The following is an 18,346-nucleotide window of genomic DNA, read 5'->3' on the forward strand; positions in this document are numbered from 1 at the left end:
GAGCCAATACATCTCTAGGTACTGATTCTTCCAAGTGTTTAGGGCGAGGAGCTCTATGAGCTCTATCTATCAGCATATCAGATGGCCGACACGTGGGAAGCATAACTTTTATAAACTTTTGGATGAATTGCTCCAACTCTTGGGGGGCTACATTTTCAGGTATACCCCTAAATTTAATGTTATTTCTCCTCGATCTATCTTCTAGATCTGCTACTTTGGTGCGGAGAAACTGCACTTCTGTTTCCATTTGGTAATGGGCATCAATCAGATTATTGTGTGAGTTTGCAAATTCTCCCATCTTAGACTCCACCACATGAACCCTTTGATCTACTTCCTGTACTGCCACATTTAGAGGATTAATCAAATGTCCAATGTCGTTTTGCAATGAGCGTCTCAACAGTTGGAGCATATGCTTCATGCTAGAGTCAGTAATTGCCATGTCAGATGTAGGAATGCTTTCGAACATATCTGTAGTCTCCAAGATCCCCAACCCTGGAAGAATATCGTGGCTTACCTCATTGATGAGGACAGACGGAGGCTGTAACTGTTGTGTGTGGTTTTTCTGGCTAATGGGGGATGGTGACGTCGGAGCAGATGAGGAGAACTCCCTTGAATGGCGTCTCGCTGGTAAGTCTGTGTCATCTTCTCCTTCTTCCTCTCCCTCTTGGCTCCCCTCCGTTGAAGAAAATATTACCGGAGGACGGGGAGGCACTGATGTACTGCGTCTCAGCATGTTTGCTGCAGCCCGCGCTTCTCGGCGTCCGGGCGGGAGCTCAGACACCACTAGGCCTATACCTGTGTCTGCGGCCGCGCCATCTTGGATTTTCTCGGAGGCTGCAGAGAAGAAGAAATCCATCAGCTTCTCCGGTTTCGTCGTTAGTTTTTTCTTCTTAGGCATGTCGGCACTTGCTTCCCACGGTTGGTTCGTGTCTTTGAGGATAATTTGCTGTCTCTATCGTCGCTTTTACAGTATCTCGGGTGCGGAGCTAACCTCTCATGCAACCATCTCGGTCAGCAGCCAGGCCACGCCCCCAATGTCCACAGTTTTAAACGTGCCCTGAAAACACATCTATTTAGACAGGCCTATAACATTCCCTAATCTGACTCCTTTCCATGGCCCTCCATTTAGATTAGTCATCAGAATAAGATTCCCTCACACTCCTTCTCTTCATGTCCGTCATACACGGATACTGGCTGGTGACCGGCTCATGCAGCTTTATGTTACCACCGCATGTGTATAAAAATGACCGGACCATTGTACAGAACAAACACTATTACACTTTGTGTCTCCCTTATGTCCTCATAGATTGTAAGCTCTTGCGAGCAGGGTCCTTACTCCCCAGGTTTGAATTGTAAATGAACTTTGTCACTATGTAATGTCTGATATTGTTTGTTTCATGTTCCCTCTAAATTGTAAAGTGCTGCGTAATATGTTGGCGCTATATAAATAAAGATTATTATTATTATTATTACAAGGTTACTTGCAAACTTTCATCTTGTGGATATTGTAACTCAAGTTGCATTGCAGGCACAATTTTACAACAATTCGCTCACAACTTCATGTTGCCAGGGAGCCTTACCATAGATTGTCTGGCCTGCATTGTTTGCCACTTAAGAAAATGCAACAAGTGTATCTGCAGTCCTATCTAAATACAAAACCCACACATATGCAACAGAGTTGAATTTTTCATTTACAGTGTAACCGTTTCTTTTGTGAACTTTGATAACTTGCTGGGTTAAAGGGTGACTAAACATTCAACAAACTTCTGACATGTAATAGTGACATGTCAGAAGTATTGATCGATGGGGGTCCGAGCACTGAGACCCCCACAAATCACTAAAACGAAGCTGCAGAAGTGCTCGTTTGAGCGCTGAGCGGCTTTGTTTCTCTTTGACTTTTCTCGGAAAGCAGATGTAGCGGTGTACGGGCCATTAGACTTTCTAATTCCAATCGCCACATTTAGAGGGTTTGTAGCACATCGGCAGCCCCCGCAATGCCTCTGGCTGGTCCTCATAGGCTTCCTATTATGTCACTGTCAGTGTCAAACTGACAGTTGGAATACATTACACTACCTAGGTAGCGTAATGTATTCTAGCAGCAATCAGAGTTGCAAGTCTTCAAGTCCCTTTATGTAGAGGGAATAATCAAAATTGGTATCGCTACATCCGTAAAATTCCGATCTATTTCAATATAGCGTTATTTAACTCGCACAGTGAATGCTGTAAAAAAAATTAAAGCGGCAAAATCGCAGTTTTTTTGGTCAGCTTAGTTGTTTGTTTTTTAAAAGAAAGTGATCAAAAAGTTGTATGTACCAGAAAATGGTACCAATATAAACTACAGCTCGTCCCGCAAAAAATGAGCTCTCTCACCACTCTATTGACGGAAAAATAAAAACGTTCTGGCTCTTGGAAAGCGAGGAGGGAAGAACAAAAAGGAAAAAGCGAAAAATTGATCAGTCCTGAAAGGGTTACTTAATTTCTAATGAAAAAGCATTTATGACCACATGTGGGGTATAGCCATACTCGGGAGAAATTGCTTTACAAATTTTGTGGTGGTTTTTCCTCCTTTATCCTTTGTGAAAATTAAAAAAATTCAACATTTTAGTGGAAAAAATGTTGATATTCATTTGCACGGCCTGATTCTAATAAATTATGCAAATGACCTTTGGGGTCTCAATGCTCACTATACCCCTAGATAGATTCCTTAAGGGGTGTAAGTTGGGGTCACTTTTGTGGGGTTTCCACTATTTCGGTCTCTCAGGGGCTTTGCAAATGCAACATGACACCTGAAAACCATTCCAGCCAGATTTAAAGATTAAAAGCCAAATAGTGCTCCTTCCCTTCTGAGCCCTGCTGTGGTTCCAAACAGCAGTTTATGACCACATATGGGGTATTGCCGTAATCGGGAGAAATTGCTTTACAAATGTTGGGGTTCCTTTTCTTCTTAATTCCTTGTAAAAATTAAACATTTCTATGTTTTTTCTGAAAAAAGTAGATTTTCATTTTCACTGCCTAATTCCACTAAATTCAGCAAAAAACCTGTGTGGTCAAAATGCTACCACTATTCCTTGAGGGGTGTAGTTTGCAAAATGGGGTCACTTCTGGGGGGTTTACACTGTTTTGATCCCATCCAGGGTGTTGCAAACGTGACATGGCAGCCGAAAACCATTCCAGCAAAATCTGCGATCCAAAATCCAAATGGCGCTCCTTCCCTTCAGAGCCCTGCCGTGGGCCCAAACAGCAGTTTATTTCCACATATGGGGTATTGCCGTAATCGGGAGAAATTGCTTTACAAATTTTGTAGTGCTTTTTATACTTTATTCCTTGTGAAAAGAAAAAACTTATAAGATTTTATAGATTTTCATTTTTACAGACTAACTCCAATAAATATAGCAAAAGACCTGTGGGATCAAGGCGCAAACTATACACGTAGATTAATTCCTTGAGGGGTGTAGTTTCCAAAATTGGGTCACTTTTGGGGGTTTTCACTGTTTTGGCACCACAAGACGTCTGCAAACCTGACATAGTGCCTAAAATATATTCTAAAAAAAAAAGAGTCCCCAAAGTCCTCTAGGTGCTTCTTTGCTTCTGAGGCTCGTGTTTTAGTCCATTAGCGCACTATGGCCACATGTGTGATATTTCTTAAAACTGCAGTATCTGGCCAATAAATATTAAGTTGCATTTCTCTGGTAAAACTTTTTGTGTTACAGAAATTTTTTTATTACAAAAGAATTTCGTCCAAAAAATTAAATTTGTCAATTTCCCCTCTTCAAGTCACTTTAATTCCTGTGAAAGGCCTGAAGGGTTAAGAAACTTTCTGAATGCTGTTTTGAATACTTTGAGGTGTCCAGTTTTTAAAATGGGGTGATTTATGGGGCCTATCTAATATATAAGGCCCTCAAAGCCACTTCAGAACTGAACTGGACCCTAAAAAATAGCCTTTTGACATTTTCTTGAAAATATGAGAACTTACTTCTAAAGTTCTAAGCCTTGTAATGTCCTAGAAAAATAAAAGAATGTTTAAGAAATGATGCAAACATAAAGTAGACATATGGGAAATGTTAATTAGTAACTATTTTGTATGGTATTACTATCTGTTTTACAAGCAGATACATTTAAATTTGGAAAAATCCTAATTTTTGAACATTTTCTAAAAATTTTGGTGTTTTTCACAAATAAATACAGAATTTATCGACCAAATTTTTCCACTAACATAAAGTACAATGTGTCACGATAAAACAATCTCTTGGATAGGTAAAAGCATCCCAAAGTTATTACCAGATAAAGTGACACATGTCAGATTTGAAAAAATCTGCTTCGTCCTCAAGGCCAAAACAGGCTCAGTCCTGAAGGGGTAAAGGAGTTTTACCTATCCACCGGATAGGTCATCAGTATATGTTCGATGCGTGTCCGACACCCAGACCCCGCACCAACTGCCGCCGTGCACGGGATGTTTGAAACCAGGGGCGTAATTAGGAAAGACTGGGTCCCATAGCAAACTTTTGACTGGGGCCCCCCTCCGCTGGGTATCACACAACCCCCCCTTGTAGATAGTGCCTCCCTATAGATTCCACCACACAGCGCCCCCCTATAGATAGCACCATACACAGCCCCCTGTAGATAGCGCCATACACAGCCCCCTGTAGATAGCGCCATACACAGCCCCCTGTAGATAACGTCTTACAGCCCCAAATCCCCCTGTAGGTAACACCATTCAGCCCCCCTGTAGATAACGCCATACAGCCCCCTGTAGATAACGTCATACAGCACCACTGTAGATAACACCTTACAGCCCCCTGTAGATAACGCCATACAGACCCCCCCTGTAGATAACGCCATACATAGTCCCCCCTGTAGATAACGCCATACAGACCCCCCCTGTAGATAACGCCATACAGCCCCCCTGTAGATAGGGGTGAACCTAGCCCCTCTGCTGCCTGAGGCGAACTATAAAAAGGCGCCCCCCCCCCAATCTATCGGAGTTTTCTCATTACTACCTTTACACATCAAACACGCAATATATAAAAAAAAATTAAATAGGAAAACATTTGTTGTTTATTTGTAAAGTGCTGTTTAATGTATAGAGAAGATTTAAAGAACTCTTTTTACTGTATTACTTTAGTATCATAGATCAGCAACGCAGCATTAACACTGAAAATGGTTTAACATCTTCTATGCCCCCTTTTTATTACCTAATTGACTTATGATTTTTAACCGAGTTCAGTGGCCCGGCGTGGTCGGCATGATGCAGTGACGTCATCGTGCCGGGCAGTTGACGTCATCTGCGTGCTCCCGATCTCTTGTAGGCCTCAGGCCTAAACCAGGCTGTGGCCTACAAGAGCAAACGGCGGAGCAGGGGTTTCTATTGTGGCAAATTATTTATTTTTTTACATTTTATACTGCTAACTTTTTTTTGGTAGCTTCCGCTGGACCGTTTGGACTACGTCGTAGATTCATTGGACTACTTCAATGATCTACGTTAAAAAAATAAATAAAATTGTGAAAGAAGGTTGCATGGGGGAGTTTTGATTTCAATAAAAAAAAAACTCTTATGTCTGTTTTTTTTAAATACTTTATTATGGCCTTAGTAATGGCAGCTGTCTGATTGACAGTGTTCAATTACTAAGGCTGGGGCTTAGCATTAGCCAGTAAAAAGGCTATCACTAACCCTATTATTACCCCGGTTCCCACTGCCGCCAGGGATACCGGGAAGAGTCGAGTACGATTCAGTACCTGGCCATCTGAAACGACTGTTAGGCCGCAGGCTGGTATTATCAGGCTGGGAAGGGCCAAAAAAGTGGCCCTTCCCACCCTGGGGATGCTAGGCTGCAGCTGCTTTATTGCATCTGGCTGGTTATGAAAAATTGGGGAAACCCCTCGTCATTTTTTAAAAATAAATTGAAAAAAAAATTACGTGAGATCCCCTCCATTTTTCATAGCCAGCCAGATACAATAAAGCAGCAGCAGCAGCCTAGCATCACCAGGGTGGGAAGGGCCATGGTTTTTGTCCCTTCCTAGCCTGATAGTACCAGCCTGCGGCCACCCAAGTGCCCTTCTCTTCAGACGGTCGGGTGCTGGATCGTACCCAGCTCTTCCCGGTACTCCTGGTGGCGGTGGGTACCGGGGTAATAATAGGGGTTAGTGATAGCCTTATTACTGGCTAACACTAAGCCCCTTCTTAGTAATGGACGCTCTCGATCAGACAGCAGCCATTACTAAGGCGGTAATGAAGTATTAAAAAACAGAGACATAAAGTAATTTATTTTATTGAAATGACAACTCTTCCACACAATCCACTTTAATCATTTTATTTAAAAAAAAAAGAAAAAAAGCTAACATCAGCGAAGTAGTCCAACGAATCTACGACGTAGTCCAAATGGTCCAGCGGAACCTACAAAAAAAATTAGCAGTATGAAAAATAAAGATAAAGTTGGCTGCCCCCGCCAAAGTACAAACATATGAATAAATAGCTACCTTCGGAAACATATTAAAATAATAAGAAAAATTAGGCCCATAAAATAAAACATATCAAATAAAAAAAAAAAAATTATAACACCTTTCTTTTAAAGAGAACCTTTCATCTCCCCATACATGTGCAGCTGAGTGCAGTATGTAATGGGGAGGGCCGCACAAACTCTGGGGCACTTTCCATTTTTTTCCTAGCCTCCTTCGTTATTTAGATATCGGTGATGTAATATTTGGTGCCCGATATTTAAATAACCCCCTGAACTGTCAATGGGGAGGTAATTGGCAAGGGGGCGTGTAACATCGCTGTGACACTGTCCAATCAGCTACAGACAGTTTCAGAGCAAGAGCTGGACAGAGAGCGCGTGCGCGCGAGCTCCGCCACCACTAAGGAACAGAAGAAGAGTGTGAATTCTTCTTCTTCTGTTTCATGGCATCGGAGCTGTGCGCGCACGCAAGCTCTCACTCTTTAGCTCTCGGCAGACAAGGACGACAAGACTGATCTCTCACCTGAGATCACAGCCTTGTACCTGCCTGCCGAGAGCTGAAGAGTGAGAGCGTGCGCGCGCACATGCTCTCCTCTCTCCAGCTCTTGCTGTTGACATTGTCCGTAGCTGATTGGACAGTGTCACAGCGATGTTACACGCCCCCTTGCCAATTACCGCCCCATTGGCAGTTCATGGGGTTATTTAAATATCGGCGCCAAACATTACGGCACCGATATCTATGTAAGGAAAGAGGGTAGGAAAAAAAAATGTAAAGTGCCCCAGAGTTTGTGCAGCCCTGACCATTACATGCTGCACTCAAATGCAAATCTGTGGGCAGGTGAAAGATTCTCTTTAAAGTGTAACAACTTTTTAAAAAACTTTTGACATGTCAGAAGTTTTGATCAGTGGGGTCCGAACACTGAGACCCCCCACTAGTCGCTAAAACGAAGCAACAGAAGTGCTCGGGTGAGCGGTGTGCCGCTTCAATTCTATTTGGCTTTCCTTGGAGCAGTGTACGGGCTCAATAGAAAGTCTAGGAGTCCGTACACCGCTCACTCGGCTGAAAGTCGATCATAAATGAAGCGGCACAGCGCTCACCCGAGCACTTCTGCTGCTTCGTTTTAGCGATCGGTGGGGGCCTCAGTGCTCGGTCCCCCACCGATGAAAACTTCGGACATGTCACTATGATATATAAAGATATCTATTAATGCGATTGGTGCAAGTTTTAATTACTTTTTATTGAAAATGATTTGTACTTTTTGAGATACAGCTGCTTTGTATCCTGTATACAGAGCAGCTGTATATTGCGCTGAGACCTGAATCCATTAGGTCGCCTATTACCGATCACATCTAAGTTATGAACTTAGATGTGATTGGTAACAGCTCGATCCTGCAGGACCCGCTGACCTGACGGATACAGGATACAGCGCTATATACATTATATAATATATTTATTTTAATTAGCGGGGGCAGGTTTATGGGGAAGGATTAGGGCCTGTTCACATCAGCGTTGGCTTTCCGTTCCGGCGTTCCGTGGGAGGTTTCCGTCGGGTGAACCCCGCAACGGAAAGTCAAACTGAAACCACAGCTTCCGTTTCAGTCACCATTGAAATCAATGGTGACGGAAACATTGCTAATGGTTTCCGTTCGTCACCATTCCGGCAGGTTTCCGTTTTTGTGACGGAATCAATAGCGCAGTCGACTGCGCTAATGGTGACGGAAACGGAAGCTGTGGTTTCAGTTTGACTTTCCGTTGCGGGGTTACCTCCAACGGAACCCCAGAACGGAAAGCCAACGCTGATGTGAACAGGCCCTAAGGCTTCTTTCACACTAGCATTAATATACGTTTACCTCTACTCCGTCAGAGAAAGAGAGGATCGATACGTTAAACGGAAAGCAACGGTTCCATTAGAATTACCATTGCTTTCAATGGTAATTCTTTTGTATCAGTTGCTTTCCGTTTGTCTCCGTTCGCTAAGTTTCCGTTTTTTTTAAAGGAAACAAAAGTGCAGTCTGCAGAACTTTTATTTCCGTTCAAAAGAACGGAAACCTAGCGAACGGAGACAAACGGAAAGCAACTGATACAAAAGAATTACCATTGAAAGCAATGGTAATTCTAATGGAACCGTTGCTTTCCGCTTAACGTATCGATCCTCTCTTCCTCTGACGGAAGAGAGGTAAATGTATATTAATGCTAGTGTGAACAAAGCCCAATACAAGATATTAATATAAAAAAAAAAAAAACCCAGCTGGGATTTGAACCAGCAACCTTCCATGTGTAAGGCAGGCAAGCTAACCACTAGACTATAGAAGCTGTCATAGACAATCCCTGTGAAACTGTAGTATTTGAGGGTTTACTAGTAGTCTCTTCTGTCTCTGCTGTGTGTGGGTGGTGACTGGTCAGAGACTCACAGTCAGACTGGCTGCCGCATTCAGTGTGCACTGTGAGTGACTGTGAGACTCACCAGTCACAGCCCTATTTGTAGCTTTCCCACGCTAATTGGGGGCGTTTTACTGACAGCAGAGGGCTCTATAGGGGGGAATTATCCCCCCACCATAGAGCCCTGACTAGTTACTATACTGAAAGGTTAGGGGGGTCTGAGCATCTGACTGACTGCTCTAAAGGGGGGAGCAGAATCCCCCCCTATAGAGCTCTCTGCAGTAAATCAGACAGTCAGACCCTCCCCCACCCACACTAATCGTTGCATTACAGCGATGTGAGGGCTCTATGGGGTGGATTATTCCAGCCACATAGAGCCCTCTGCTGTCGGTAAAATGCCCAGACCCCCCCTTGCAGTATACTCACGTCACGGGTCCCGGTCCCAGCAAGGCAGGAACTTACCTCTGCTGCTCGTCGCTCCTCCTGCAGACTTGCTCCTCTCTGCCTGCATGTGCTGTGTGCAGCGTCAGAGAGGAGGAGGAGTATTACAGACGTTCGGCACGTCTCTCCCCGATCCAGTCCGTCCCGGGCTGAAAATGCCGCCCCCCCCCCCACCGTTTGGGTACGTGGTGCCGCCTGAGGCCGTCGGCTCACCTGGCCTCATGGCAGATGCGGCACTGCCTGTAGATAACGTCATACAGCACCACTGTAGATAACGCCTTACAGCCCCCTGTAGATAACGCCATACAGAGTCCCCCCTGTAGATAATGCCTTACAGACCCCCCTGTAGAAAACGCCATACAGCCCCCCTGTAGATAACGCCATACAGACCCCCCTGTAGATAACGCCATACAGAGTCCCCCCTGTAGATAACGCCATACAGACTCCCCCTGTAGATACTGCCATACAGACCCCCCCTGTAGATAACGGCATACAGACCCCCCCCCCTGTAGATAACGCCATATAGCCCCCCCCCCCCAAAAAAAAACGGCCTATAGTTTGTCCTACAAAAGAGATGTATCCCCTATCCACAGGATAGGGGATACATGTGTGATCACTGGCAGCGATAAGGAGAACGGGGGACTGAAAGTCCCCCGAAGTTCTCCATGACAACCCTCGGACTTCCGGTGTCTGCGCAGTTCAATAAAAATGAAAGGAGCGCTGGTCACGCATGCGCACAAGCACGACCGGTGCGCAAGTCATTTCTATGGAGCTGCAGACAGACCCCGGAAGTCCGAGGTTTGTCATGGAGAACTTCAGGGGACTTTCGGTCCCCCGTTCTCCTTATCGCTGGGCGTCCCAGCGATCACACATGTATCCCCTATCCTGTGGATAGGGGTTGCATGTCTTTTGTAGGAACAACCCCTTCAGTGGCGTCGCGCTGCAGCAGCCATAGCAGCTGCTAGCCGAGCCTCCGGCCATGGGAGGGGGGGCCCGTGCCGGCTACGCGGTGGTTACAACACTGTTTGGAACGGTATGTAGTAGCTAGAGCCGGAAGCAGATGGCTCCGACCACTGAATATCGGCCGTTCGGCAGAACTGCAGCTCTGCTCCTTTCCAATTTAATAGGAGCCAAGCTGCAGCACTGCAGCTCGGTCGCTATTCTTTGACCGAAGCCATCTGCTTCCGGCAATATTGTCCAGGCAGCCGCAGTGTTGGATCGGTGCAGGGTTTGGGTGTCAGACACGCACCGATCATATACTGATGATCTATCTGGTGGATAGGTCATCAGTTGTCAGAAAGTGGAAAACTCCTTTAACTAACTCTTTGCTTTGCTACATCTGTAGTGATTATATGTAATACTATGTGACGTTATTCAGTTCAAATGTAAGAAAAAAAGATTGCATATATTATGCAGACTGCCCACTAGATGTCACTATTATATTGTGAGAAGCCATATTTGACATTTTTGTCCTCTGGTAGCTTTCTGCATCCCAAAGCAGTCAGAGGCACGGCTGGCTTTAGAAATGCATTCAGGTGTCACAGTTTTATCCTGTCTGTGCTCTGAAAACGCTGACTTATTCTACTCTGGTTTATATTCCTGGAAAGCAAAGATTTCCAATTGCTAATTTACAAAAGCATCTGGCAGTGTCATTGATAATTACAGGAAGGCCTGTTGTCAGTCAGGGCCGCTGCCTCACAATTTGATTGTAAATTCTAGGAAGTCTTAGCAACTGAGTAGAGTAAACACATACAATATATATTAAATATATTAGAAATGTAACACAAACATTCTGATTTCCATGAATTTATAGTAAATCTCAATATAAAGTAACTTAAAGTTATGTGCATAAATATATTTTACCAAATCTGTATAAATCTATTGAGCTAGGTTCACACTCGTATTTTTTGCAGTATATTTTTTTAATAAAAAAAATGGAGCATGCCAGATGCATCATTGGATCCTATTCATGGAACTCAAATTGATGCCATAGTAGATGAGCTTTCATCAGTCTTTGCATGTCTCTGTCGATGATCCCAGCATTAACTTCAATTTTATAAGCATATGTGATGGAATGAGCATGTAAATAACTACTTTCTCAAGAACAGGGGGCACCCGACCACGTCCTGCCTGGTGAGGAGGCCGAAGGCAGCACTCAGGCAAAGAGTGAATGAAGAGGTGGCTGCGCATGTGAGTGGCTCTCTTCATTGACACTTATTATTATTGTAATGGTTGAGCCCCATTGCTCGACTGCTTCCTTAAAGGGGTTATGCGGGGACAAAAAATTATTTGCAGTGTACTGGGTATGTGAGTACTCTCGCTAATATACATTCCTGTCACACTAATTCTGAGATTTTCATAGATTTTTATAGCGCTGCCGGGGGACTGGAGGTCTAGTTGCACAGTCTTCCTTCATGACAACACAACTCTTATTCATGTGACCGACCCCGCCGTACTCCATGTACAAGCAGGAGCAGGAGTACACGGAGTACAGCGGGGTCGGTCACGTGACGAAGAGTCATATCGTCATCAAAGAAGGAATCGTCATCAAAGAAGGAAGTGCAACTAGACTTTCGGTCCCCCGGCAGTGCTATAAAAATCTATGAGAATCTCAGAATCAGCGCGACGGGGGACCGGAATGTATATTAGTGAGTGTACTCACATACTGCAGTGAGTACACTGCTAATAATTTTTGGTCCAGGCTTAACCCCTTTTACTTCCATTGGAATCAATGGAGAGAGCTGGCCCACTCACTAGGCAAGAAGTTTGGGTTCCAGAGCAGGAATCCGCATTTATCAAATATGTATGGTCTATCCCGTGTATATTCCAAACAAATTTAAGGTTGGAATATACCTTTAAAATGATCATAAAGTATATATTAGAAGAGTAGAGACAAAGTGTGGTGTTAAAGGAGCCTTCATCTGTTCCATAATTATATATAAAAAAAAATAATTAATAACATAATTGTTTCTTTTTTCAACGAGTGACAGATTAAAAAACTCATGTATATTAATTTTCATCATTGAATTTGTCATCAGTTATTTTTCCATCAGTTTGGATAATTTCTGGAGATAAGGGAGAGGGGATAGGTTCCCATATATTTCCTTAGGGAATGTTTTCCTTATATTTTTATTTTGCTTGTGGTGCATTGGCATTTTTTATGTAAATGAAAACTTATATAGTTGGCCCCTTAGAATACAAGGGCATGCTTTACATTTACATTTGAATACATTTTGGTCTAAAATAATTTATTCAGCTAATAAAATGTCGTGTGCAAAAGTCTTACAGCGCACAGCAGGGTAAGCTAAATAAGGCCGCTTGAATCTTTTTTTCCCCAAAAAACGGGAGAAATCCTACTGGTGATTATTACGTCACTTTGCAGGAATTGATTAAATGACCATAACGTACATTTTCTTCCCTCAAAAAACATAGAAAAATTGTGGTATGACCTGCAAAGAAAACTTGAATTGTTTTTAACATCATGGCACATGTCATCCATCTCGTGACATAATGACAAATACTACTGTCAATGCCCAACAAATCATCCCATATGCAACTAAGAAAATCCACCCCATTCGGAAAAAGAGGAAGCTGCTAACGATAGCGTTCTTACTTATAATGTTTATTCCTCATTTCTCCTTCACCAATGTGCAGTTGTCATCGCGGGGCCAACTGGCCACCCTACCACATATCTGTAGTATGGTCTACCATAGACATACACTGCCTACCCTCGTACCAACTCTGAAGAGTGGTTTCTTTCAGTCACCCACCAAGCAATAGGAAACTTGACTTCTGGACGTCAAGTCGGAAATTCCTGTAACTTGTTATTGAGATGCTTCCACAGCTAAATGGAACAGTCCTAATAATAATAATAATAATAATAATAATTTGAATATATTACATTGTATCTGAATATTTTGAAATATGCCATTTGCTAATATCCTTTGTAATGTGACTTTACTTAATGTGACTTTACTTTAAACCTGATATTTCGAAACTAAATGTAGAACATCTCATCTCTTTAACGTCATAATGTATGAAAATAATATACCACTCAGTTCAGCAGATAAACTAAGATTATGTATTTTAAAGCGGACAATATGCGACCTGCCAATGAACTGAGCTACTAAGTCATTTAATCAAAAACTCCTTCAGGCTATAAAATCTGTATTTCTGCATGGATGCACTCCCCATATGTTACGTATTTTAACATTCTCTTTACAAACTGCCAAGTCGTCTGCTTTGAGACAATTTCACCGAAGGTCTGAACTTAAGGATCAAAATGCATAAAGGGCTGGGATCAAAATGGAATAGACATTTAACATGTTGATTCAGGAAAGTAACAAAAGGAGGTGAGCTTCTCCAGTAGCAATATCTCAGATGCAGGTACATGGCAGTGGATGGATGGATAGATAAATAGATAGATGGATAGGTGATAGATAGATAGATAGATAGATAGATAGATAGATAGATAGATAGATAGATAGATAGATAGATAGATAGCAGTGATTTACCTACGCTACCAGTGATGTTGCTAGCATCGGGCATCCAGTTAACATGGCCTTGTTTATTTACTCGGTGCCTCAGACACACATCTATAACTGTGTGGATTGGGTACTAAGAGGCACTAAGTTGACACCACTATTGTCTGGGGCACTATTATTGTGTGGTGACAAAGTGGGCACTGATACTTTGTGTGGAGCTAACGGGGCAAAATTACTGTGTGGGCAGCACTATTAGCTTGTGGGTAGCACTAAGCGGACACTGTAACTGTGGAGGGCATTATTACTGGGCACAAAGAAGGGGCACTATTATTTTGTGTGGGACTAAGTAGGCACTATTACCATGTGAGGCACTAATTGGGATACTATTACCATCAGGAGTACTATCTGTTTGCCACCATTTTTTTTTTTAGGAAGTCAGCAGGATGGGAAGTTTGTGTAGAGGGTGGGGTTGTGCTGGAAACGCAAGGAGCCACTGATGTCTTGGCAGGAAACTCTGCAGAGATGAGTGGTGGCCAGGAGAAGTCATTCCAGCAGTCTGGGCTGGATTGAGAAGTGAAGGGAAAGTGAACGACTATAATCAGAGAAGATGTGAGTCATTTGATTGAACTGTAATGTATTCACTTATACAGTCTGCGGTCTGATTGCACTCGCAGGGAGCCAGTGTAAGACTAGTATCTGGCCACTATTTGGTCACAACATGGTGATATTATTGGTGATATTAGTCTTTGTGGTAGTTATTTAGTGCTATTATTTGGTAAGTGTATGACTGAATTATGCGGCGGTATACTATCATTTATACATTAGTGCTTATGACAGGGAGAAATTATTAGGGGGCAAGGCTGATGTAACTATGCATACAGGTTCCAGGACTCACAGCATAGATCTCCATTAAAAAAGTAATATCCAGGGTAGGTGAACTCTATAGCTGGTGTAGCTTAACCTACCATATCTTCTGAAAGTTGTCTAAAAGTTGTATATATATATATATATATATATATATATATATATATATATATATATATATATATATATATACATATATATACAGTGAAGGAAATAAGTATTTGATCCCTTGCTGATTTTGTAAGTTTGCCCACTGTCAAAGTCATGAACAGTCTAGAATTTTTAGGCTAGGTTAATTTTACCAGTGAGAGATAGATTATATAAAAAACAAAAAAGAAAATCACATAGTCAAAATTATATATATTTATTTGCATTGTGCACAGAGAAATAAGTATTTGATCCCCTACCAACCATTAAGAGTTCAGCCTCCTCCAGACCAGTTACACGCTCCAAATCAACTTGGTGCCTGCATTAAAGACAGCTGTCTTAAATGGTCACCTGTATAAAAGACTCCTGTCCACAGACTCAATTAATCAGTCTGACTCTAACCTCTACAACATGGGCAAGACCAAAGAGCTTTCTAAGGATGTCAGGGACAAGATCATAGACCTGCACAAGGCTGGAATGGGCTACAAAACCATAAGTAAGACGCTGGGTGAGAAGGAGACAACTGTTGGTGCAATAGTAAGAAAATGGAAGACATACAAAATGACTGTCAATCGACATCGATCTGGGGCTCCATGCAAAATCTCACCTAGTGGGGTATCCTTGATCCTGAGGAAGGTGAGAGCTCAGCCGAAAACTACGTGGGGGGAACTTGTTAATGATCTCAAGGCAGCTGGGACCACAGTCACCAAGAAAACCATTGGTAACACATTACGCCGTAATGGATTAAAATCCTGCAGTGCCCGCAAGGTCCCCCTGCTCAAGAAGGCACATGTACAAGCCCGTCTGAAGTTTGCAAATGAACATCTGGATGATTCTGAGAGTGATTGGGAGAAGGTGCTGTGGTCAGATGAGACTAAAATTGAGCTCTTTGGCATTAACTCAACTCGCCGTGTTTGGCGGAAGATAAATGCTGCCTATGACCCAAAGAACACCGTCCCCACTGTCAAGCATGGAGGTGGAAACATTATGTTTTGGGGGTGTTTCTCTGCTAAGGGTACAGGACTACTTCACCGCATCAATGGGAGAATGGATGGAGCCATGTACCGTCAAATCCTGAGTGACAACCTCCTTCCCTCCACCAGGGCATTAAAAATGGCTCGTGGCTGGGTCTTCCAGCACGACAATGACCTGAAACATACAGCCAAGGCAACAAAGGAGTGGCTCAAAAAGAAGCACATTAAGGTCATGGAGTGGCCTAGTCAGTCTCCAGACCTTAATCCCATTGAAAACTTATGGAGGGAGCTGAAGATCCGAGTTGCCAAGCGACAGCCTCGAAATCTTAATGATTTACAGATGATCTGCAAAGAGGAGTGGGCCAAAATTCCATCTAACATGTGTGCAAACCTCATCATCAACTACAAAAAACGTCTGACTGCTGTGCTTGCCAACAAGGGTTTTGCCACCAAGTATTAAGTCTTGTTTGCCAAAGGGATCAAATACTTATTTCTCTGTGCACAATGCAAATAAATATATATAATTTTGACAATGTGATTTTCAGTTTGTTTTTTTAATATAATCTATCTCTCACTGGTAAAATTAACCTAGCCTAAAAATTCTAGACTGTTCATGTCTTTGACAGTGGGCAAACTTACAAAATCAGCAAGGGATCAAATACTTATTTCCTTCACTGTATATATATATATATATATATATATATATATATATATATATTATTTTTTTAAGGGAGGCAAATCATGTGCTTTGAGGCTTGTGCCCCTGATCTTTTAAGACCCTAGCAATGTCCCTGGTACCTACACTAGACACAAGGAAGGCAACTGCTGTGGGGCCGAGATGGGAGAGTTGCTTCGCAATGAAATTCAGCCACCACTTATTGAGTTTAATACTAGATGAATAAATCTATATGCAATTAGCTGCAATGCAATTGCAATGCAATTAGAATGATATAATTTAAACATTGCTTCTCTGAAGATACATTATGAAATGAATCAGTACGGAATCCTGAACCTAAAAATTGGGAATGGTGAACATTAACTGTAATAAAGGCATAATGCACTTGGCGCAGCTCTCCGTGTGGCGTGAGGCTCATTCTGAGTTATGCTATAAGACCCTATGATTTCTGTTTATTTCCCTTTTTTTTCTATTATGTAATACAAAACCTGTGCCACAGTTATACATCTTCAGATGATTATATATATATATATATATATATATATATATATATATATATATATATATATATATATACACTATCGTTCAAAAGTTTGGGGTCACCCAGACAATTTTGTGTTTTCCATGAAAACTCACACTTATATTTATCTAATGAGTTGCAAAATGACTAGAAAATATAGTCAAGACATTGACAAGGTTAGAAATAATGATTTTTATTTGAAATAATAATTTTCTCCTTCGAACTTTGCTTTCGTCAAAGAATGCTCCATTTGCAGCAATTACAGCATTGCAGACCTTTGGCATTCTAGCTGTTAATTTGCTGAGGTAATCGTTAGAAATTTCACCCCATGCTTCCAGAAGCCCCTCCCACAAGTTGGATTGGCTTGATGGGCACTTCTTGCGTACCATACGGTCAAGCTGCTCCCACAACAGCTCTATGGGGATTTTTATTTGAAATAATAATTTTCTCCTTCAAACATTGCTTTCGTCAAAGAATGATCCATTTGCAGCAATTACAGCATTGCAGACCTTTGGCATTCTAGCTGTTAATTTGCTGAGGTAATCGGGAGAAATTTCACCCCATGCTTCCAGAAACCCCTCCCACAAGTTGGATTGGCTTGATGGGCACTTCTTGCGTACCATACGGTCAAGCTGCTCCCACAACAGCTCTATGGGGTTGAGATCTGGTGACTGCGCTGGCCACTCCATTACAGATAGAATACCAGCTGCCTGCTTCTTCCCTAAATAGTTCTTGCATAATTTGGAGGTGTGCTTTGGGTCATTGTCCAGTTGTAGGATGAAATTGGCTCCAATCAAGCGCTGTCCACAGGGTATGGCATGGCGTTGCAAAATGGAGTGATAGTGTAATGATAGGGGTAGGGAAACAGACAAGTGAGCCCTAATCTACCCGCCACTCTGTCCCTGCCTACTTGCAACGACCCGCCCTAGGCGACGGGGTACAACTGGGCGGCGGTCCCTACGCTCAGTAAGTGCACGAGACAAACAGACAAGGGTACACAAAGCTAAGGGAAATGGGGCAGTTGCCCACGGCAACACCGTGAGCAACAAGAGAGGTGAACGAGCCGAGTCAAACCAGGAGTGTACGAGGTACCAAACGCAGAGCAGGAGAGTAGTCAGTAAGCCGGGGTCAGTATGGAGCAGGATCAAATAGTCAGAAGCTGTAGCAAGGCCAGGAAACCACACGAGAAGAATCACAAGCAAGGAGGAACAGGAAAGGCAGGTATAAATAGACCGAGGGCGGGAGCTAGCTGAGTCTGGCCAGGCTGCGATAGGCTCTCCCACTCCTAAGCCTGCCAGCCTGAGTGGTGGAAGCTGGAGTCAGTCACCGAGACATAGACTCAGGTGCCGACTGATTACCTATGGGAGTTAACCCCGAAGCTGTGCCTGGCAGATCCTTTACAGATAGC

The sequence above is a fragment of the Rhinoderma darwinii genome, chromosome 7 (assembly GCF_050947455.1).
Source record: "Rhinoderma darwinii isolate aRhiDar2 chromosome 7, aRhiDar2.hap1, whole genome shotgun sequence".
Lineage (NCBI taxonomy): Eukaryota > Metazoa > Chordata > Amphibia > Anura > Rhinodermatidae > Rhinoderma > Rhinoderma darwinii.